Below are 24243 nucleotides of genomic sequence, written 5' to 3'. Positions count from 1 at the left end.
AGCTAACAGATCACTGCCAGAACTGAGATGGAAACAGCTCCGTTCTTCATGGAGCACAAAAATAACAGTTGGATCGATAGACTTCAATCAATAGTTATGTTGGCAGCTCTAATCACATGCTATTACATAGCAGATATTAGTATTCCAAAACCCTTTAAGATATAAATCTATCATAGACTCATTAGGTAATAGGCGATGTTTAGTGAAAACATTTTTATTTTATGAGAGGTGACAATTATTGTGGTAAACCATTTTAATTCTATGAATGAAGTGCAATTAAATCCTACGGGGCTAAGAATAAAATGCATGGTTAGGCATCTAATTATATTTAGTTTGTCAGTGAAGGAAAACATAGGAGAGACCATGTATTACTGATGAGGAAGTCAGTGTGGGTAGTGATATAATATTTTCCTCCAAATGCTAAAATTAAATTATAAATATCTTCCAGATTTTTAGGATTGCTCACTCACATATACAGTGCTGGCATCCTGTTTGATTCTACCACTGAATTTTTAATATATAATTCAAAGTGTTTACAGTCTTACATCTGTTTATCAGAGTATAGAGGAAGACGACATGTACTATTCATCATTAATCATAAATGTGACAGTGAATTCTGTATAGGCAAGTTTTGGAATAAACATGTGGTTTTAGTGGGGGAAGGGAAAACAGAGTGCGCACATATTGCCCAGGAAAGTCTCATTGAGGGTTTAATCACTGTTCAATACGAATTAAGGATGAAAAGATTCAGTTTGACTTAAGGGAGGACTGTGGATTACCACTGATCAACATTCTTTATGCTCTCTGAGATTGATTGTTCCGAGTGCAGGTACGTCTGTGAACAGAACCAAAAGGTCCTTCGGTATCTTAGGAGGGATGGTGTTGTTTCTTTACTCTGTGATTATCATTCTGCACAAACAATCAGCTCACTGACTACTGGGCATATTTATGGTGTGTGGTTAAACAGAATAAAAATGTCTCCTAAATCCACCTAACTGAAAAAATGCCACACCAGGGAAAAGAAAATGGTGAGAGGAACCACATTCTGTTGTTTTACCATATCAAACATCGGTCTGTTCACTGCAGGCAATCACATATCCACTCCTCAACATCCTGATAATTTCCATCCTAGCAAAATGTCAATGAATTAATAATGTCCGAAGAGAGGAGGGAAACACAGCTGTGGGTTTAAAGAATTCATCAAAGAAAATAATTTAAAAATCTGTTTTTTTTAATTCAACAAATCTCAAAGGAAAAATCTCAAAGCCCTTTTCCCCCTACCTCCCCTTAAACCATATGTTTTCTCATGTATCTATACAACATAGTATACTGGTCCAAGCGCAAAAAGTGCCCAGTGAGTGAGAGCATCTGGCAAGGGCTGCTGAAGGTTACAATGAATTGCTGTAATCCTGACAGATGTAAGGGTATCTGAGCCCCCCCACTACCCTTATTACGCTAACCTCAGCTTACTGGCAGCCAGTCAAGCAGGAACAAGGCAGGGGGTGAGAGGAGAATGGAAAAGGGGGAGACAGAGGTAAGTGGTCTGGTCTGACTTAATCTCTATAAACAGATTCTGCATTCACATGTAGAATCAGTAGGCATCGGGACAAGATTTTGGCATCGGAAGCATTCTGGTTTGTAGTCCGGGTAGTTTAGACCAATCACGTTCGAGCAGGCTTTGGTAGAATGCAGGTAAACCGCAAGTGTGGAGAGCGCATTGGCCGAAATGCAATCTCTGAACCCACCAGCTCTCGTCTGGCGATGATTTAGCTTTTTATTGGATTGAAATTAGCTTGTAAACTGGCTACTTGTGAAACAGTCCGGTCGTACACATCGTCTCTCAACCCCCCACTCCAGTCTCGCATCTCAAGTTGCTAATCAAACTGTAAACAACGAGCAGTGCACTGAAAAGGAAGTCTTGGCTCGGATATCCGCCGGCTACACCGGAGCCCCCAGAAATATAGCCCCTTGCCCCCAGAAGCTTATCCGTCGATAGCCGATTGGTTCTGAGATTGGGCCTGACTAGTATTCAGGTAAAGCGCTCATTCCCTTGATAATTATCACATAGATTATTAGAGGACAGTCAAAGTGGCAATTAATCACACGTTAGAATGGCAAAAGGTCAAAAGTTCAAATGCAAGGTGTGAGTGGAAGCAGGGAGAAGACAGGAGTTTGACTGATGATAGTCACGTTCACTTCTTCCTCATCCTCATACACAACCCCGCAGTGCTAAAGACCTGCAAAATAGTGAGGGATATTATTCCAAATAATCTCCTATCTCAGAGCTGTTGCCTCCAGTCACATGCGGTTGGGATGCAACGCAGGATGGAGCCCGCGATTGTGTGTCTCATTTATCTATTTATTTATTCATTGCTACCAGGCAGAGCTAAATCGTTTCAACAGGCTGGGGCATTGAAAGGCCAGCTTTTATGTTAGATTAGCCTGTTTATAGCGATGTCGCTCAGCTCCAAACGGATCAATATGGCTGGGATTTCTGGAGGTAAGAGCTGCGTGTATCAGGTGAATTATGATGGCTGAAAAGAGTGGAAATACGCTTTTGGTGGACAATGGGAGCTGCGGAGCTTATTCAAAGCAGCCAGAAATACAGACAACATGGTGACGGAGTATCGGGCACACACTAGAAGTAAATTATATTACCTTCCAATGGTGCGGAGGTAAATACCCTGTTTACATAATTGTGTGTTTGTCCTATGAAATACGATCCCAGAAGGTATATGAATGCTGCACTCAAGCAAAAAGTAGTTCTTTCACGCGCACTGAAAGCTGAATTTGTTGGTGATGCATTATGCTAATCAAGCTATTTATTCCCACAACCATGGTCTCGTATACCTGTCACCCACAGCCATTACGGCAAGGCTTGATCAAAACCTTGAATGTTGGCAGCTTCCCACTGAGAGAGGTGATGAGGGCTGAGCATGCTACTTTTTGTATGTACTCTAGAGCCTCTATTCATACTGAAGCATGTCCTCTAAGGCAGCTCCGTGGCTTTGATAGTATGGAGTGAGAGGGCCCTTCTCTCCCCAGGGTCTGATATAATGAGGGTGAGCTTACTAAACATGATCTGCAGCTCTCTCAAATAAGATACTTGAAACAGCCCGAGCCTGAAACAGTACAACAAACAGCACTGATTCATTTGTACACATGCTCTCGCTCTCTCGCGCTCTCGCTCTCTCTCCGTGAGCTGTATGAGGGAGGGCTAATGTGTTTTAATGTGTTGTAGAGAGTGATACGGGGATGGAGAAAGATCACAGAGAGGCACAGGAGTCTAGCTTTGTGAGCATTCATTCAGAGCTCGAACACGGGAAATCTGGCTTTCCAGTTTAATTATTTCCTGTTAGCACAAAGAAAATGTGAAGTGACAGATTTTAAAATGATTGCATTCATGATTTGCATTTATAAATGTGAATAGAAATGTACTGTGAGAGAATAATGCGTCAACCGTGCCATTTCTCATATTCAGTCTTTATCTACTCTGGGATTTTATCACTTGGCAGCGGGGAATCTGGTAATCAACAGAGACATTATACTGGGAACAAGGTGTTTCTTTTGTCAAACAAATCCGAAATATCAACTAGACCGGGAGTCAGCACAATGTAACAGTGCTAAAGAAAGAAATGCATTTCCTGTCCTCTGAATACACATTTACAAGGGTGGATTTTATTTGCTGAATGCCCATTTTCTCTCTATTTAACCTTAAACATGACCGCACATTTTCCTACACTGGCAATTTCTGTCTGAACTATGGCGAGTAATATAATAACACCTATAGCGGAGTGATATTGCACCCAAGTTCTTTGAAATCCAACTCTACCAGCCTGTTTTTGTGGCCTAATTTGAGAAGTGGAGCGCTTTCTCCTGTTCCTCTCTGCCCTTTTTCATGTCCTGCTTACCACAGGGAAAACCAGCTACTGTATCCAAAAGTCCATGCAATTAGCATCGTTCAGAAACGCATTACCTAGGCGATTCTGTCCTAACGCATACTGTAAAAGCTGGTGTCCCACAATTCATTATACAGTACAGTAACTTTGAAGCAGAGATTCTGTGTTCAATCAAAGAGGGATTGAGAGTAAAACACCTGCATTTACAGCAGCCCCACATTTCCATAATCTGTCTGCATAAACATCACCACAGCTGCACGATCCCGGCCTAATTGTCAAGCTGATGATGAATCTGTTGTTGGTGAAGCAAAGAATCTTTTCTCATCTTACCATTAACTGAGATAATTAGCTGCAGCTGCCTCAACTGTCAGACAGAAAGCCAGTTTCAAAGTTGTCAGAAGTTATTTCTTTACATTGAATCGGATAAGAAAAATATATCAGGCAAGGTTTAAATGCACAGGAACATCAAATGATTTCACTTTACCAGTAAAATGTAAGACAGATATCTTGTCTAAGTGGCAGGTCAATGTTCTGTACCTTTATACCATTTCAGAGTTTTATAGGAGCTGCCATCAGTTTTTCATCTGACCTAACTAAAACTCTTTTTCTGCCTTTTTTGAGTCGAGCCCCAAACTATTCCCTCACTGCCCTCAATAATGGCCTCAATTTAAGCTTCACCGTGCCTTACCTTCCCCTTATTTTCGCTTCCCTTTGAGATACCAAAGCTTTTCTCGCTCTGAGCTGCTGGAAATAATCACAGGACATGAGATGAATAAAAGAGTTGTGTTTTTCTGGAAGTTTTCCTAGTTTGACTTGGTCTGTTTTGTATTTTTGTGCAGTCAGTCTAGCTTTAACTTGATGTATTATACATGCTTTGTACAGAAGAAAGCCAGGTGACAGCTCTGATAAATAAAGCTGCTTGTACTGTAGGTCCTATGAAAATACTGAAATTATGTATGAATGATAGATAAAGAGAGCATCAGACCTTTATTTGAAGCGCTCATCCCAAACAGACCCGCTGTCTGCATGACTGTGAGTAATGTGTGTTTGTACTGGCAGGCAATCATACATGTATATAGGCGTAGGATGAATATTATATATTCATTCAGGGCCGGTGGAATATACGCTTTGTGTGTTATTTCACATGGTTGTAGTGGAGGAGGCACACTATATATCGTCAATGTGTGGGCAGATGTCATTTCAGTGGCATTTACGCTGAACCTGTTTATCTAGTAGATGGTAGTAGTGGGATGAGAGGTAGAATAACAACAAAGTGTATAATCATGTTTGCAAACCACCACAGAAAAGTGCTATGATAAAAGCTGGGATTGTCAGATTTGCTGTTGACATATTTAGCTTTTAATCTTAATGTAATTCATTTGTATCTGTCAAATAATTTGAGTTTATGAGAGCAAAACAATATGAATCCTTAAGATTCTCACACAACAGAAGATCTTGAGCACCGCAAGGCAACAAAGAGTCAACAGAGAGATGTAATATCAACCAACCAGTGGTGCATCTAATTCTGACATTATTTCTTTGGCTATCAATTATTATGTTGTCACCCAGAGCAGTACTAAAGCAAGCGGAGCAAGAACAAAACATTTGCAAGCATCCACTGCTAAATACTGCACAACCGTTTGCAGTTCTTGCAGAATTAGCATTCGTGAATGGAGGTGGAACAATAGAAAGTAGTTAAAATATTCTAAAAAATGTGCAGGGTCAGGAAATGTGCATTGATACTGTAAGCAAGATACTGTGTGAATAATTAATATCTTTCATCAAATACCACTAGGTTCATTGAAAAGGCACAGTCTGTAGTTTCTGCTCACATCCACAGAATTCTCTGTTTACAAGGAAACTGAATGAGTTTGAATAAAGGTTTTGACTGCTCTGAACATGCCCCGTTAGCATCTCCCTGCCCATCCCTCTATTGCATAGAAGAGACGCATGAAATATCAAAAGGCCATGTACGTCAGCTCAACGAGATTGGAGTGGAGGGGATTTTCCTCCAGTGTGCAGTGCTGCACCTCCAGCAGCACTCATGACCACGGGGAGGAGGAGGGGCAGCTGGAATTCCATTTCTCAATGATGAAATTCTTTTCATCATGCCTCTTTTGCATAACAAAGGTGCATAAAATGCATTATATATGGCAAAGTGTAACTGCGAGCCGCCACAAAAAGGCTGTCTTTTCGACGCAGTCCTCTATTTCCAGGAATAGAAGCAAAACGCTTCAGCACAATACCCACCATTGCCTTTGAGAGGTTAAAAATATCCCCACCCACCACTACCTCTACATGACAAGTGTGCACGAGTCACTAACCATACATTTAATGTGATTAGAGGGCTCATGTAATTTCAAAACTAATTTATCCAATGAGTACAATATGTGAGCGTTGCAGACGCTCTGCTATTTCCAGATGTTATTCATATCTATTTGAATACATTCTTTTAATTTGCTATATCATTAAAGCCTCATGAACCAATGACTTGTTTCTTTCGACCCCACACAGTTCAGTGAAGCGCAGAGAAGGAGCTATAGGTTTGTAATATTTCATCAGAGGTCTATTATGCTGATAAAAAGGGATGGGATGAAAAGAAGGGCCATTACTGCTGAGGATCCACGCCAGGTGTCACTCTAATTTAATCGAGCCGCTAAAGACAAAGAGGCGGCCTGAGGGAAGCCTCTCAATAACAGGCCTGACTGCAGATGACAGGGGCACAATAACCTGTGATTGGAGGACAGACAGGAGGCTTTAAGGCACGTCACCCTGCACAAATGACACGACTCAGTGGATTAAGAAACTCAAAGATACTAAATGTGTTTTTATATTTACAAATAAGAAATCATTTGATTAACAGTAACACATCTGCAATTAAAAAATGTAGTGAGACGTACATTTGTTATTTCCTCTGATACCAGCTCATGCAGCGTCACAGCTTCTAAACAAAGAGAGGAGGCAGTTTGTGGTCATGATAAACATTAGCGTCGTGGGAGGCAGAGCATACGTGCAGGGTTCACTCAGCTCTTATAAAGGATATTTCACTTTCTCTGTGCCATGCTGGATTTGTCTACGGCTGAACCAACTGTGATCAATAGCTTCAGATGTTTCCCTATCTAGCTGTGTATCATTACTATTTAGATCAAGCCGATGGCTGATAAGGTCGGAACAGATAAGAGGTACTCTGCACACAACAGCCTGGGCAAGCCGCAGATAAAGCAACACAGGTTCAAAGTGTTTGTACCAAGGCCTAAATTATGAGGTTAGATTAATGTTTCATATCGAATTAACACTTCCAACACATTTGAAAGGTTGAACCTAAGTCTTTAAAGTGTAAATTATGGTTTTAAAACTTAAAAATGGGATTCAAATAATTGGAAATAACTTAAATATCTGAATTAATTGCTTTAGTCTGACAATGTTTGCATTGTGATGTTTTCATTGTCTTTTCAGGGAACCAAAACTGCTGTTTCAGCTTTGCATTCTGGGATTTCTGACGGTTTTTCAACAGAAGAAACTATTAAAAACTGAAAAAAGGCAGCACCGAAAGACTGGGCAGAAGCTCATGTTTTCCCAACCACTCACTTGGCTTCTAATAGAATGTAAGCCAATCAGCTAACAGGGATCCATCTAAATGATGAGCTCCCGCCCTGGCTGGTCTGGTGTTTTCAGCGTTGCTGTCAACTCCTTTCCCCTGTTGAAACACCGTCAGAAATCCCAGAATGCAAAGCTGAAAGAGCAGATTCAAATCAAAACGTTTCAGTATTAAAACCATAGTTTACACCTACTTTCAACCTTTCAAATCTTATTTTTTAATATTTGATATGATGACGGTAATCTAACCTCACTGCAGCTAAATATATCTTGATGGGAGAAAGGTTGACTGATCTTGAAAAATCACCAGGCACTAGTGGGAATGAATGTTGACACAAGCAGGCGCATTACATAAATTATGCTTAAGCAGTGCTCTCCGAGTCATTCAGATATTCAATACAGCACTTCAGGACCTCAAGAAGATTTGCAGGATTAGAGGTTGTAAGCCAGGCCAGCTCGATATATTGATCCCCCCCCCCCTCACTGAGAGCTGCATTCAATTTCCCAACAATTAGATGCACCTGAAGGTTAATATGGTGCTTTGTTAATCTGTTGTGTGTTGTGTTGTTTAAAACTAACTCTCTCTCTCTCTCAGCCTTCCCCTGTTTTTTATTTTCCCACCGCATATGCTGGAGGCACTCTACCAATCTGTTTCGCTGAAAGGGTCAAATCTGTGGCAGGGCACTGGTTTCATACAGGTCATTTAGTAATTAGTAATGCCATGATATTAATGCATTAGGAGAGGCTTTCTCTCACCACACTGCTGGTTAAGTACTTTAGATCATTTCTAGGCAACATTACAGGCTCGGGTAAATTAGGTTGGTCCCCACCATGACCTTGTAACCACACTAACTCCTCCCATGACCGCAGTATGTTTTTAATAGGTCTACCTATTATACCCAGAAGCAATTTTGTTTCCATCCATCCCTGCAGGCTGATTGCATATTCTGAGGATGTTGCTGACTTATGGCCGTGTGAGAATGAATATTTCTCTCCTGGGATCTGGGGGATATTTCTCTGGTGTGGCATACATTGGGCTCCTAGTAGTAGAAATGACAGCAACATTACATGGTTGAAATGAATCCCCCATAATGTTATCCATTTTTATTCATAAGAAGCTACGACATGCCTCTCATTGGTTTCTGTGCGTGAATGCGGTGGTGGAGGGGATTTTGTAGCAATTTTCAGTTATAAATCATGGACAACTGAGAATTATGGGGTCAACAGAAAAATAAAGTGATAGTGTATCCGTGGATGTGCAGCACACAAGACCAGATACAAAGCTCACATGTGTTCATTTTATACGACTACAGCCACAGCCAGCCCAATAAATTCATACATCCTAATCTCTGCTGAAAGTGAGCGGCAGAGCGAGGACAGGGCTGATACTGACCAACTACGAAGGAGGAGATTAGCTACAGAGCTTTTTGCTGCCGTCTGCTATTTTAGGGGGAAACTAATGGCAACTGAACAGGGAAACAATGACTCCAGATCCAGTAAAAGTAGCTGAAGCGGACATCGGGGGGAAAAAGTCCTTCATTCAATGCCTTTTCCAGGTGAAAATGGAAGATAATGGTTGTAGTTACTGTCACAAATGCTCTTCTCTATAATTCTTGCTCTAGATGCATTATTACCATTAAGCCGAGCACACCTAACTTTTCCATCAAAGAGCCCTTTTCCATCAAAGCTGATATTTTAAGCAGTCGGGACTATTAGAGTGTAATAATTGGCTGTTTTAAAACAGTTTTTCTCTGTTCGGGCACAGTGAAAGGGTTTCACGCGGCAGCCGTGCAGTCATCTAGAGCTTCCATGCCCGCCGTTCAAGCTGGGAAATAATGAAGAAATTAGGACTGATGGAAAATCTATTATAAAAGCTATCAACTTTTCTTCTTAAAAGCCTCTGTTTTACAGTTACTGTGGAAGGGCTATTTGTACAAAAAGGGCATATTCAGTGGTCAACCAATTTGAACTGCTTACCTCATACAGAAGTGACAGAACTGCTTACTACTAGAGCTAGTATTCATGATGTTTTTTTCCCCCAGAACAACATTAACCTCTACTCCAATCAGTGTGAAAAGGTGACACTAAATCCAAATCACCAGTCCACCCTCCCTGCCAGATTTCAGTCATTTTCACCTTCAACATCCTCCCCTCAGCACCATCATATTGTCACCTCTGCTACAGCTGATTCTGCAAAACTGAGAAATGAGATATAGAGTGTGAGGGGGGGTTTTACTGCGTGTGTGTGTGTGTGTGTATGTCTATGTGGTGTGCATGTGGTAGTAATCTACACTGTGCGTATATTGCAGTGGCTGTTACAGACTCAGATGTCTCTAATCAGTCAATATTTCAATAAGATTGATATTACTGCTTTGCCATTTAAAGGCCGCTGTCCTCACTGATGACTGATAATCCATGAGGTACAGAAGCCAATGACTCATACGAAGAAGTGTAAATCCTGCACGATGCATGACATCTATATGCTCCCTCAAGGCTACTGATTCACACCATATCCTGCTTTAGTTGATGTCACACCGTCATTTTTAAAGAGCGTTTCGGGGAAATATCTACTGTAGCATATGTGTGGATCAAGCTGGCAGTAAAAACAAGGCTATATAAAGGTAAGCTCTCTTACTGTCACTGACCTGAAATGTGTACAGGGCTGGGCAATATGATGATATATATTGTCAAAACAATATGAAATGTCTTATCGTATCTTATTGTTTCGATTGCAATATAGGCTAGGCCTATATTTATTTATTTTTTCTCTATAATTCCACTTAAAACTGTTATGTTCATTTTGCACTCAGATTCTTAAAATGAGAAATACTTTCTATTTATAAAGTATTTAAATCAAACAGGCGTGTACAAAAATATATTTTACCATGTGGTTATTTCACATAGACTATTTACTTACTGAATTGCCAGAAAACATGCTATATCGTGATATATATCGTTATTGAGATATGAAATGACCTATATTGTGATAAAGGATTCTGGCCATATTCCAGCCCTAATAGAGCAGATAACACTCATCTTCAATTTTACGCTCTCTCATAGAACTGCTAATTTAAACCATTAATTCAAACTCACACTGTTCTCTGAATCCTTCCATTTTCTCATCTCCTCACACTCACCCTCCTACTTTCCCCCCTGGTGGCGGATGGAGTAACGGTTGGGGGTACTGCCTCGGTAATTGGAGAAACCTTCTGAAACATGCAGATGAAGCAGGGTGAGATGGAGAGGAGCGAAAGTGGAAAAGGAAAACGGACCAGATTCCTAATTATCCGCCCCTATTTTTTTTCCTATTCCTTCTTGACAGGGTTAGAGTCGTACTGTGGAAGATCCTTCTACTTCTCATGCTGGCCTCGGCATAATTAGGCGCAGTGTACGGGGCTGAACAGGGATTGATGCTCACATAAAGGCCTGAGCGAGGAGGGGGTTCAGAGGAAAGCTGGGGCTTTGATGAGAGGGTTAAGAGCACTGTCAGCACACTCGCTCTAACACATGTAACAATGAAACACCCTGTCAGATGACACACAAGCTGCCTTACACGAAACTTGGACACACAGCAGCAAGAAATTGGTACACTAAACTAAATATGGTCTGAAATATCAAATGCATTTTTGCATAAAGAGACTTTAATGTAATCAAAGGCCAGTGCAGTTCAAAATGCGGGGACGCAGAGGCAGCCCCAAATAGCATATAGACATCTGAAATATTACTTGCAATGAAAAAGAGGCAATCTCAATGATATGACATTCATTTCCTTTCAGGTGGTGAGAGGAGGATGAGATAGGCTGTCTGCTTTTTAATATATTTAACAGTGTCAGAGCCTCTGGTAGCGCACAGCAGAGGCAAGTACATAGGGAGATATACTGTAGTCGACCGCATTTTTCAAATCACTGCACAAAAATTGTTGCTATTTGCATAAACATGCATTACGATGTGGATAAATATCACATTGAGTGTTAAGTGAATGCGTCACTGTTTTGCCGTTTGTGTTCTTGTCTCAGAGTGTACAAAATCTACTGCATACTGTATGTGAGTGAATGTTAAATTGAGGATGTACATTTTCTTTTACCTTATGAGACAACTAGCATTGTACCATTGTTGCTATAATTCAGTGAGTAGAGGAGGAGATGCGGGCATAAATAACCCAAATAAGGTTTTGTAAAGACCGTATTCCTATTAGGTGTGCAGTGTTCCCGTAAGTGAAAATGTATAGCAGATCACCCCTGACAGACAGACGGTATCAAATATGCTTCAATCAAAACTCTTGTTTTTCAAAATGGTATTGCATTTTTTTTTTGTTCTAAAAATTGAAATTCAGTTCAGTTTTCTCCACAGAAGACTATTTCCTGCCCCTTTTCCTTAAATCATAAGGTCTATTTCAAAGTCTCTTATGCTGCATATGTTTTGACAGTCATATTCTGGTTTATTTTTCTGCAGGCAATTTCATCTTTAACAAACATACACACCTCTTTGCAAAAGCTAATTCCCACTGAAATGATGAGAGCAAAAGCTCTGTGGAGCATTCTTCCCATGGTTAAGCCACCTACCGCAGCTAAAGGGGGCTCAGCGCTACCCCTCTTGCAGGGCGCCGGGCTGCTCTTATCGCCCCACCACGCGGGCCGTAGAGGGGTAATAGGATTGTGACTCACGGAGAAAGTGCCATGCTCACCAAGCAGGGGAGGGCTGAGGCACAAGTGTGAAGGGCCTCTGCGGCTGTCCAGCATCATGAAAGCAGAGGAGCAGGCGGGGAGGATGTATTCTTCTCTCCCCATAAATAACCCTGCTAAATTGCAGGCTTTGGAGGGTCAGTGGGACACTGGTCTGCCAGTGTATATCTGGCGGCCTGAATATAACCTGTAATCCTGCAGCCCAGAAAACGAACAGCACAGCAGTTACGGCAAAATGTCTTTTCTGCAAAATGGAAGCCTGAGTGTTTATGAGCTTGGAAAGAGAGAGAGAGAGAAAGAAGAGAGGGTGAGAGAGAGTCGAGGCAGAGTTGGGGTGATTTTATAGTTTGTAGTCAGTGTCTGAGTGGTAGACTTCTTCCTTGACTGGCTGAGTCCCAGCACCAGCACAGCATTCACTTTGTACTCGAAGGAGGAAGATGAAAGCAGCACTGGGTCAAAAAGGGATGGAAGGGTGGGGGCAGATGTGGGGGGGCTTTATCTGACAGACAACCGGATCACTTTGGTTTCGGATGCCGGCTGGGTGTGACTGTTAACATTCAGCGAGAACTCTTGGGGTTAAGCAAGCATTCACAGATTAAATACTGACTTCAGAAGTCGCACTGATTCTCTGTGATGATTTGAAATCAGAATCCTGGAGGCACCAGAGAGAAACAAAGTTTTTTCCGTTCGCCCCTCTATAGTGCGTTCAGTGCTGACGGCAAAACCATTCCACCTGTCGGCAGTTAGGTGAGTGGGTGTGTATTTCAGTTTCATCAGCGCCCCGGCGCTCATGGGAAGGGCAGTAAAAGGCACTGCAGGTGGTGGAAGACTGAGATGTCCATGCTGGTTGTTTTGATAGAATATAAGTGGCCTGAGGCAGTGAGCAGCCGATGGAGAGCTATAGCGAAGATTTAGGGTTATTATTGAGAGGCAGGCATGGTGTAACACACAGGCATGGGCTTGATATCTGTTTCAGATTGGTGAGATAGGAGTCCTCCCCTCCAGGACTGATTACTTTATCTAGAGGACCATAAAGCTTACAACAGACAGCATAGAGCACGGTAAGAAATATAACCTATACTAAGGATTAAAGGTGCAACACAGAGAATTTTCATTATAGTTACTGCAAATAAATGATATTTGTTCACTCACTGTTCTTTCTGTATCAGATAAGTTTGGTGAGAATGATTGGAAATGATTGGTAATGTGGCATGCAAGTAGTAGCGTAGTCATGGGCACACATGCAAGTGATTTTTGATTATGTTGAAGTGCCCTCTCCTCTGAATGCCATATTACGCCGTGAGCAGTTGCATTGCCTGTCTTATTTAGTTTGATTGATGGTACTGTTTACTGCTCACACTCCCATCAGGACTGTTTCGTTCGTTTCACACATGCTGGATGATGGCAACCCACTAACTGATGCTAAGAAAGCTAAAGTCCATGTCCGGCTTTCCTCGTGGTTAAAGGACTTTTTTTTTTTTTTTTTGGATGAAAGTACAAAACACATCTCCCTCACAGAGCGGCTTAATAAATAGGATTTGGAAATGCAGAGAAGGAGAAAGCTAAAGGCTTCATCACTGTGAGATGAAGAGTTCGACTGTGGGTGACCAGGTTTGCAGAGCTGCAGAAACAGCTGGAAGCCGCAGCAGAGAAAGATCACGGAAATATGCTCAACACCTTCAGAGATTTTTGACAACTGAACACTATAAGCTACATGTACCACTTAAAAGTGGAGCTGGTTTCTAATAAACCATTACATTTTCACAACTGCACGCTTGCCTTGACCCTCTGGTCTGACTGCTTTCACAATGCTGATTCTTGCTTTTTGACCTATTACAGACTCTTCACCACTGTGCTGCTGTGCTTCCTGTGTCTGATTTCAGGTAGCACATCTGGGATCCAGTGTTACAAGTAGAGGTAAAAATCAATAGTTTAAGAAATGTCTTAGTCTACAACTACACTCACTACTATCATTTCTGTAAAATTTTAAATATTATTTTGAAAAAGAAATCTCCCTCATTCAAAATCATTTTTTCTTTTAATTGAAGTTCTACTGCTGTGAAAATTACAATTTCAGTGGCAATTACATTTGTTATGAGTATCACACCAACATGATGGCATTTCATTTTGTATAATTTGAAAGGCAACAGCGTTATATCAACAAACCAGAGCTGTGCATCAAACTGTAATCAATCTCAAAATGCACATGCATGAAATTATGGAAGCATTCATGGCAAAACTAGATTGTCAGCTAATGTCACATGTGCCACAAAGGACACGGCTTCTGTTTTCCCTGCGTCGGCTGTATTCTAATTTATTCCTTGACAGGCTTGATGAGATAAAGTGACGAGTGGTAGGAGGTGGCTGTCAGGAGGTGACAGGGTCTTTCTTCTGGCTGCCTTTTGGTGGCTATCAGGGCTTCTGATCTGGCTGAGAGCATGCCTGCCACACTGAGAGGGTCAATGGCCCTCACAATGCAACGAACCCCGTTTTTGTTCTGTGACTGACAGTGATTCACCACACATATAGTTGCTGTTAAGTGTATAAATGTCTTAATAGGGAAAAAGCTTTCTCGTTCTGGGGGATGAAAGAAAAAAAAAATAATACACAAAGAGCAAGCTGAATCAGAGATGTATTCTATATGAGGTAAACTGGGAGATGGTTATCAATGTGACAATGGTAGAATAGGTAATAATAAAAAATGCACCAGTGTCTTGGTGACAGACTTTATCTATTAACACACATGTAGCTGTATGACAGGATCTTCAACACAGTGTAAGCAGACCATAGACTATATGAGGAAGTGGACATAGTCAACGTGACGTCACCCATTGGATTGTGGACTGCCAGTTTTAAGTCTGGAGTTTGGCATTTTGGCCGTCGTCATCTTGTTTTTTGCAACCAAAAGGGACACGAGAGGGTGGAGCTAAGTACAACCGAACAGTGAATAAGACATTTCTAGGCAATAAAATGTTACAGTACAATTGCCTTTCATGAACTGAAAACACACTGTGAAAGGGTTAAAGTTCTAACACAAAAACACAGACAACTCTCAGACTGGAAAATGCTGTGGTAGCGACCAGTCAATCACAAGGTAGCCACGCCCTAAAGCATACCCTGCTTTATGGTTTACTTTACTCTAAATGGGACCATAATTTACTAAATGAACATCATGCTGTATTGAAGAAGACTTGAAACTAGCAATTGAGACCATAATCTCATGTTTACAATGTTTACTGAGGTAATAAATCAAGTGAGAAGTAGATTTCTTTTTGCAACCAGAGGAGTCGCCCCCTGCTGGCTATTAGAGAGAATGACAGTTTAAGGCACTTACTTCACTTTTCAGACCCGGAGGTAGCCCAGTGAAGTAGACAGACAAGCCTTATGTTTTATTTTATCATATCAAGCACTAACCCTACTATCACATATTGCATTTGAATATTCAAATATACCAAATGTACACGTTTTACTGTATGAAATTTCCATTTGTAAATGATCCGTTTCTAGTTTGCATGTCTTGCAGGTGTTGATGGTCACTTGACAAGCAAGAGCAATTTTTTGTCATCTAAGAATTCAACTTTCTTTGCACAAAGATCTCCTCTTCTCTATTATTATGTATGGATACATTTTGTCTTTTGATTTATGTCTCCCAACTTGTCACATGAAAGGCCGTTATGTCTTCCTCTTCTAAAGTTTCTATTGTCTAATGTCTGAGTGATCCTCTAGTCTGATCCATGGGGTTACAGTATAACTTAGATCAATTGGATATTTCCTCTTTATAGTGACGTTACTCTCGATATACTGCATGTTATATTTATTCTCCTCTTCCTCCTTCTGGTATTCTTTTCTTGTCTGTCCCTCTGCTTCTCTTTTATCTATTGTGCGGAAGAAGTAGACATACTGTACTTTGTCACTGGGTGAGCTTATGCTTCAAGACACACAATCCTGTTAGGAATTGGCACAGCTACGTCCATTTGATGCCAGTCAAAATATTACAGTCTGTTCACTGATATAATGAGCAATGGACATAATGCAGCCCATAATGAGGCTTGTTTATATGTCTACCTGGTGTAGTATGTATTGGAACAATGCCATATTGGTTAAGCACCCAAATCTGTTCACCTTGTTCTACAGTGTGTGTGCGTGTGTTAGTGTGTGTGTGTGCATGGTTGTTCCTGTTTGAACCTCAGCAGTAAGACACGGATGCTATCATGACAAAGTGATGGGCTTTACTAATACGAGCCAACACTCTGATCAGGATTCAGCAGGTGTTCTGCGTTGAGGAGACTGACGTCTGCTTGGGACCATCCATCAGAGCTAAATGGCAGATGGTCCTCTCTGTGGCCAGGCAGGAAGTGCACTAACACAATCGCTGCAGAAACACAGGGAGCACTCTACCTGCTGATAATCCACTTACACACAGACAAAGCTGCTTTAATCTGCCCGCTCCTTCCATGCACACCCCCTCGCCACACGACAAGGCCAGGCTCCATGCTGGAGAATCACCATTGATCCACTGCACACATGTACACAGGCTGAGCACTGACAGGCCATGTTATAAAGAATCCCTAATCACTTTCATATGTGGCAGGATCACGGACAATGAATACAAATGCTTAAAAATAAACAGAAAATTGCATCTCAAGTATTTCTTGCTGCTAAATCATTTTTTTCCTATTAATTCTATGCGTGCATCTGGCTCTGGTTTGAGCATCAGAAGAAATCGGGATACTTATTGTGGACTAAATCCTGTTTTAAATTGTACATCTGCTGTAAACAAGCATAGAATCAGTTGAGAATTATATCCGCAAGCTTCCACCTATCATCACAAAGGTTGCGTATTGTGCTAGGAAGCTGGAGTCGTATACTTCTTGAATAACGTTTGTGCTCCAGTGGCACTGGTTGCATCATAAAAAAACTACTACTATTATATTCTTGATCCGTGTAAAGAATAACTAAATGTCACTAAAATCATCTTAGTTCATTATTTATAGCCACAGACAAAAAAAGTCTTAGTTGTATTGTATACTTGCCTGTAAATGTTGGAAAATGTTTTTAATGTACTGACTGAACTGTGTTACATATAAAATATTGTTTGGACTATATTTTTATTTGAGTTGTATTTATTAAAAGTTCTGTCCTAGAGAAACTCAGCAATTTGAGATCACTGAGTGCACAGGCACACGTAAAGCTAGGGACACACCAAGCCGACATAAAAAAGCTAGGGGCGACCAAAGCCACCAGCTGCGTCGCCTCATGTCGCCTGTGTCTTGGCCAAAAAGTTGCACTCAAACACACTGCAAAGACTACAACCGACAGCCAACTACCACGTACGTTCTGCGCTTGTGTAAGATGAAATAACTCTCCACACCAGCAGGTCGCGGTAGTCTGTATTTGTCATTCAAATAGGGAAACCGGAAGACCGAGGATGGCGGATATACAAGCTGTTGTTATGATACTTACATAAAATAAAGTGGCGTTTGCCGACCATTTTCACACCACTCTCACTCACCACTCAGCTTCATTCTAGATGTCCATGTCGTTGTGAAAATATCCGTGTATCAGAATGATCAGATGAGATGAAGATGAAAAATGAGAAGAGCCTTCTGTGTTTTTCTTCTTGACTTTACTCGTTGGCTTACTTTCTTAACTTCCGTTTCTCTTCTTGTCCACCGATTCGTTTAAGCTGAACCGCCAATCACAGAGATTTCTCTCACTGATGGGCGCCGCCGCATAAACATGCTGAATCTGTCAAAAAAACACTGCCGACAGTCGAACGCTCACCGGCGGCCCCAAACTGTTCGACGCCCAACCGTCGGCTTGGTGTGTCAGGGCCTTAATACAAGCCACCACAAACCACTGTGTAATAATTCAAACACCTTTTACCCATGTAAAATATTGAAATTAATGATCACTGTCTTCTTTGGATAATGATAAATTGATAATCCTGAAATTCAGTGCCCACACACCACATGTATCGATGCACATTACTTACACTACACTGCCATTAAAAAACAGCCCACTGTACTGTGATGTAAGAGCAAATAACAGCATTACCTAGACTTTGTGATGAGAAACTGAAATGAAGAGTGCATTTTTGTAACAACTTCTAAATCATCCTTGAAGTATGAAACATATAAAAAAAAAAGTATTACTTGTGTGACTTAGTGCATTTTAATGAGTACAGATTCACATTTGGGTTCCGGATGCTTATTAGAAAAGCCGGACATGGAGCTGGAGGTGCATCAGGCCAGGACCTGGAAGTCCCACAGGGAGTCATTAGATAAGAAGATGAAGTTTGATTGAAATCTTTTGCCAGGTTGTTCCCACTGATGGGGCTTCATTAAACAACATGGACTTATTGAGGCTGAGCAGTAGGATCTTATGTTTATCTTTCTGGCATCAGAAAGGTCTACTGCGCTGAAACTCTGCCCAGATCAAAACAGATTTATAGGGAGGTTTCCCTGTTTCTGTATCCCGGGGTGCAGAGCTGTTCTTGCTCATGAACTCATCTGTTTAACAGTTTGAATAACGAGTTGTCCTCTTTTCTCAAGGCGTGAGCAGTGGAGCTCTACAGGGAGGAGGTGTCAGAGCGGAATAAGAGGGAGAGAAGGAATGAACAATTAGTGTGGAGTGGTGGAACAGTTCCACGCCGAGGCAGAGGCGAAGGGGGGAGGGAGCCATGAAAGAGGCCAGGTGCAATATCGCATCCTTCCTGTCAGAGGGCTTAAAAGGAGAGCAGAGGAAGAGCGTTTAGCTCCGAGGGACGCATGTGGAATGCTGACCACAGGTTGGAAGAATCGACTATTCAGAGTGCGTCTCTTCCATGTGCCCTATCGGGTCGGGGAGGTATCTGCCAAGTAAAAACTGTTGCCAACAGTTTCTGAGGTGCTTGGAATACCGACAAGGAAAATCAGGTCTGGAGGATGAGAGCTGACCTTGATCACAGCAACTGTGATACTCTGCTGAGACTTCATGCTAGTCAAGAGAAGGATTTGCCACAGTTTTATTTTAGTACTGGATATCATGAGAATTTTTTAATGCTCCTTAAAAAACTGTATTTTTCAATGCAAGAACAAAAACATCTCTGAAGCAATGACTAATTCATCGTACATCTTTCTTCTATATTGATCTCTCCGCAATCGTTGTTTCTCTGTGCGACCACTCCTGCTTTATCTGCACTGTATTTCATCAAAAATCAATACAAATTACATTTCTAGTATGTCAGCAGATATGCTACAAATGTTCTTTCATGCCACGCAATTGATGGGGAACTGTAAGCGCTGCAATGTTCTACTACTGTACGTCTCTGCCAAGCTTCACATCCAGTTCAGCCTTCTCTTCATACAACATTTGTATCCGTGTATACAAATTGAATATCTGTGCAAAATATTCAAGTATAAATGATAAGAGTATTGCCTGAATATCTTTAAAATAACTCATAGATACTGATCTTTCAAAAAGTGGCAACACAGGAAGATGAAAAAGGAGGGTTTACAATAGGCATGGATAAAAGGATTTATAAAGCTGTATATATCTGGTGAGTCAACCCGGATCTTTTTGATTAGATATTACCTCCAAATGACTCCAACTTGAGACAATTGTTTGCTGTATTTTCTATATTTTCTCAGTTAGAGCTGTCCTTTCATCTCTTGTTTTATGCTTTGTTCATATATCATAAAAGAGTGATGTCTCCTCGGAAAGAGCGATGACTGGTTGCTGTGTATTCAACCGTAAGGCAAAACGTGTCAGGTGCTCTTGGAAAACGGGGGGAAAAGGTCAGGATAGACAGGAAGGCAATCCAGGCACTCCAAAATACTAAAACAAGTGGCAACGAGGAAGGAAATATACTAAAAAGCCTTTATTGTAGTGGCTAAATTGTTTAAAAACCCAACATGTTTCGACCACTGTAGGTCTTCATCTGGGCATTCAACCGGTGATGTGTCCTCATTTAACTCTTTGATTGCCTTATGTTTGGTATTAGAGGGCCCCTACATTCATGGTTGCATGCATATATCAATTTGTTTGCCATCATACATCACCAGACATTTTGTTATGGTATATAAGTTCCAAATCAAAAAGCACTTTGACTCTTGAGCAGCAAACCTGACCAAAACATTCATTATAACGTTTCCCACAAAACTGACAGACATGATGAATCTCTCTCCTATCCACTCTCCAACGAGTCCAAGTAAAGGCTAAAACTTAATGGTCTTTTAATTTCTGATTGCCTGTCTCTTTGATTGGCCTTAAGTGGTGCCATCCTTTCAGTGGTGATTACTATGGGAACTTGTCAGACTGGTTAATTGGTTCTTTAGTAGACTTTTTTCTTGAAAGGGCTTCCTGTTTCTCCCAAGGGCAGCAGGTGTCGAAAGAACAACACTACAGCCTCTTGATGCTAAGAGCACCACTCCAAATTACACTCATTAAGGCAATTCAAATATAAGGACACTTACATAATTATGTGCTATTAAAGAACTCAAATAAGTTTGAGATTGGTTTAAAAAGACCCAGGCAAACTCACTGACAATATAGAGTTTTAATTGTACTCTCCAAATCTGGAAAATATTTTAACTTGAATGACAAAGGAGCGTTTTCGCTTTTAAATCATCAATGTCCTTTAAAATGCCTGCGGTATCTTTTGTTTCTGTTCCGAGAGAGACCATAGGATGTCCTTGCTTGGTCCTTTTTGTGAAGCGGAGCAAAGTCCCTGCTGAGAATTCTTGGTGTTTGTCAATCATTGATTAGGAGTTCTTTTAACAGCATGCACTAACATCTCAGCACTCTGGTGAGATGAGTGCCAGGTTCAATAACCTCCCTCTGCTCTCATAGCTAGAGTGTATTTTTGCTTGTCACAAGTATGCAAAGCATTGTCATTCAGTCTTCATTGACATTTTTGTTCCAAAGTCAATATCAGCCACTTATTCACTCAGCCACAAGTGAAGAACAGGTCTAGTGGGTAAAAAAAAAAAAAAAGCAAGGACACAATGTTCTTTAAAAGTTTTGTCTTTCAAGGCAGCTGAACAGTTCTTGTCATTTCTAAAAAAGCCTTTCTCTTCCCTAACAATCTAGGCTGAAAAATAGAAACTACTGGGACTTTCTACAAAAGAAATGTCAGCTTCTTGACACTCGACAACTGCAGAAATAACAACAACAGGCCGACGGATTAGTGGTGCCAAGTGAGAAAGTGTACTAAGTCACATAACTGCTTATCCTCTGAGAGGCTCTGTACCTCTATTGATCAATTTGGGGACCTTAACCAGTTCACCACCAATGGGAACTGAAGGCAGAGAACATGTTCTCTTATCAGACACGAAAGGACACTTGACTCTTTATTTCTATTTTGGACAACAAATGTACTGGTTGTGACACCTTTGGAAAGCCCTGTTTGTCCTTGGAGGACTTTCATTGTTCACATTGTTTCACAGTGTTTTAAAAGTACAACACACTGAAAAGTTTTTTTTAAAGTGGATGAACTGTGGCTTATTATTACTCTAAGCAGGCCATACAGACTAACGACCACATTGACTTGAGGTAGGAGAAAATCAAAGACTGAACAAAGACATGATAGTTGGCTACTGGTTTTGAGGAAAGCCTCGTGGATTTAAACCTTTAAGAGCACTTTTGTCTGAGAAAGTAGGACATAGTTTGGACATAATGAGTAAAAGAGCAGATGTGTATAGTCCAATTATGCAGTTGTAGTGACTGAGTACAAAGAGAGTGCACTTTGTTTCCTCTGCAGGTAGAGCAAATTCCTTTTAACAGTAAATGAACTGTCGCTCTGGTGTGTGCCTCCAGGGTGTGCAGTAAGAATTAAGGACTTATGAGAATCTGTGACACATATGGTCTACTACTAAAAATAAATCAAACTGCATTGTCAATCAAAAACAGCTTGTGTTTGTCTATACAATGGTTCCACTGTGAATGTCACATATGTGATTCAACTAAAATGACATTTGGTACTGGATTTAATGAGCAGCAAAACATGAAAGACAATTTTTTTTCCAGCGGATGTTCTTTAGGGCTCTCTAATGGATAAATGGCCAAGCAAATGCTGCCTGACTTCGGAACATGCAGCTACCCGGCTCCAGAGTTAAAAGCCCAAAGTAAGATTAATCACTGCTGCTGAGGGGGATGATATTCTTTGTTTCTGGTAATTTATGGTCTCTTTACAGCCAAGACCCTGAACCAACATCACGCCTCTCACATACTGTACGCCACTAATCATCGACAGCTCCTTAGGCACCTCTTTAGCAAATGTTCAGAGCAACAAGATGAGTTGTACATAAACAAGATATCAGGGCTAATACACGGTTGCTTCCGTGTAACAAAAAGGTGCTTGAAGCTGTTATTCTGCCTTCCTTCTTTCTCTTTATCTATCTATCTACAGCATTGTTTCTTATTACCATTCAGGAGTTATCTAACGCTGGGAACTAAAGACCATCTTGTGATGGGATCACACCTGCTACGACACCAAATCAGACCAACTTCCCCACTTTTTTACCCCCTTACTTCCAGCACTCTTGCTCGGACCACAACCATCTCCAAACTCATTTTGATCTCAACTACACACCTGTAAAGTTTTGTGACGCCAATTCGGGCCAAGGCCGTAAAAGTGGGGGCGTAAAGTGGGAGGGCCAAAGGCCCCCTCGCCCCCCTTGCTCGGATCATGGCAAACTTCGAAGTCAACCTTCATTTTGATCTCAACTACAGAACAGTTAAGTTTCATGACTTCATGTTATACGGTTGCGACACCATCGTGATGACAAGATCTGTCAACAAACAGAAATATAACACCTGGCAAATCACAAACAAACTCACAAGGTGAAAATAATACCAGCGTCGCTGTCGCAGCTGGCAACTACCACTACTAAATGTTGAATTGAGATAGAACTAGAGACCATCTTGTGATGGGAACACATCAGCCGCAATGTCACATCATGCCAGGAGCATAAAGAGCGGGGCCAATGGTGCCTTCCCCACTTCCTACCCCCTACTTCCCGCACCTTGCTCTGTCCAGTGACAGACTGACATATAAACACTTGTAGACCATCGCGGTGACAAGATCTGTCCACAAACAGAAATATAACACCTGGCAACTCACACACAAACTCACAAGGTGAAAATAATACCAGCGTCGCTGTCACAGCTGGCAACTACCACTACTAAATGTTGAATTGAGATAGAACTAGAGACTATCTTGTGATGGGATCACATCAGCCGCAATGTCACATCGGGCCAGGGGCGTAAAGAGCGGAGCCAATGGTGCCTTCCCCACTTCCTACCCCCTACTTCCTGCGCCTTGCTCTGTCCACAGACAGACACAGATATGAACACCTGGCAAAGTACTCAAAACTGCTTCTGTGGCAGTTCCCGCTACAGTAGGTGTCTCCAGGACCACATTGTGCCACGATGACACAAACACAGACTCACAAGGTGAAAACAATACGCGCCACACGCTGCCGCAGCTGGTAAAGGACAAAAGTAGTGTATAAGGAACCAGCTTGGCATGTGGAGAGACAGTTTTTAGTCAGGAGGCCCAGCAGAGGATCAAAGTGAACAGCGACTCCTCTTAGCCAGGTCTGATCCGGGAACAGGATAGTCAAGCACAGCTCTCCCTGCAGTCTGAACATGACTCATGGTATAGTGAATATTTCATGGCAGGCGTCTCAGAGCTGACAGTACTTCTGGCCACAGGGCAGCTCTGATAGACAGAAGAAAGAGTGTATAGAGGGGTGTTGGGGGGGCATTAGTATTCATAGAGAAGTATTGTATATGGACACACATGTGCACACCATATGAAGAGGAGTTGACACATTCAACTATCTAACATAGTGCACACATCTCAGAGGAGTTAGCTTCTTTCCTGGCTGACGTTGAGCAGTGACTTACCCAAATACAAAAAATCCCCTGTAGGCTTATTAAAGAGCTTCTCCTCTTGAAAGCAGAGCATACAGTACAGCTTAGACGTTGTACAACACAAAGCTACGCCATATTTATCTGGTTAATAAGGTGCTTGGTTAGGCGCTATTTCATTGTCACCCACACATTTTCATTTTTGTTTA

At 41.4% G+C, this 24243-nt stretch overlaps 2 long non-coding RNA genes across 14 annotated transcripts in view; one reads left to right on the top strand and one right to left on the bottom strand.

Annotated features, from left to right (window-relative positions):
* The window catches only part of LOC141774164 (uncharacterized), a 188862-nt gene that overhangs the window by 128609 nt on the left and 36010 nt on the right, over window positions 1–24243 (bottom strand). Inside the window, exon 6 of one of the 13 annotated variants that reach the window (XR_012595249.1) lies at window positions 20432–23882. The exons of the other annotated variants lie outside the window; for them this stretch is intronic. This is a non-coding gene — a long non-coding RNA (uncharacterized LOC141774164). Of the gene's footprint in view, window positions 1–20431; window positions 23883–24243 lie in introns of those variants that run through there. 13 annotated transcript variants of the gene reach the window in all.
* On the top strand, window positions 12703–14069 carry LOC141773505 (uncharacterized). Its single transcript, XR_012595137.1, has 3 exons — window positions 12703–12925; window positions 13155–13239; window positions 13548–14069. It is a non-coding gene; the product is annotated as an uncharacterized LOC141773505 (long non-coding RNA).

This window comes from Sebastes fasciatus, chromosome 9 (assembly GCF_043250625.1).
Source record: "Sebastes fasciatus isolate fSebFas1 chromosome 9, fSebFas1.pri, whole genome shotgun sequence".
NCBI classification, from domain to species: Eukaryota; Metazoa; Chordata; class Actinopteri; order Perciformes; family Sebastidae; genus Sebastes; species Sebastes fasciatus.
Note: the sequence above shows the minus strand (reverse complement) of the source record. Positions and strands in the feature narration are given on the sequence as shown.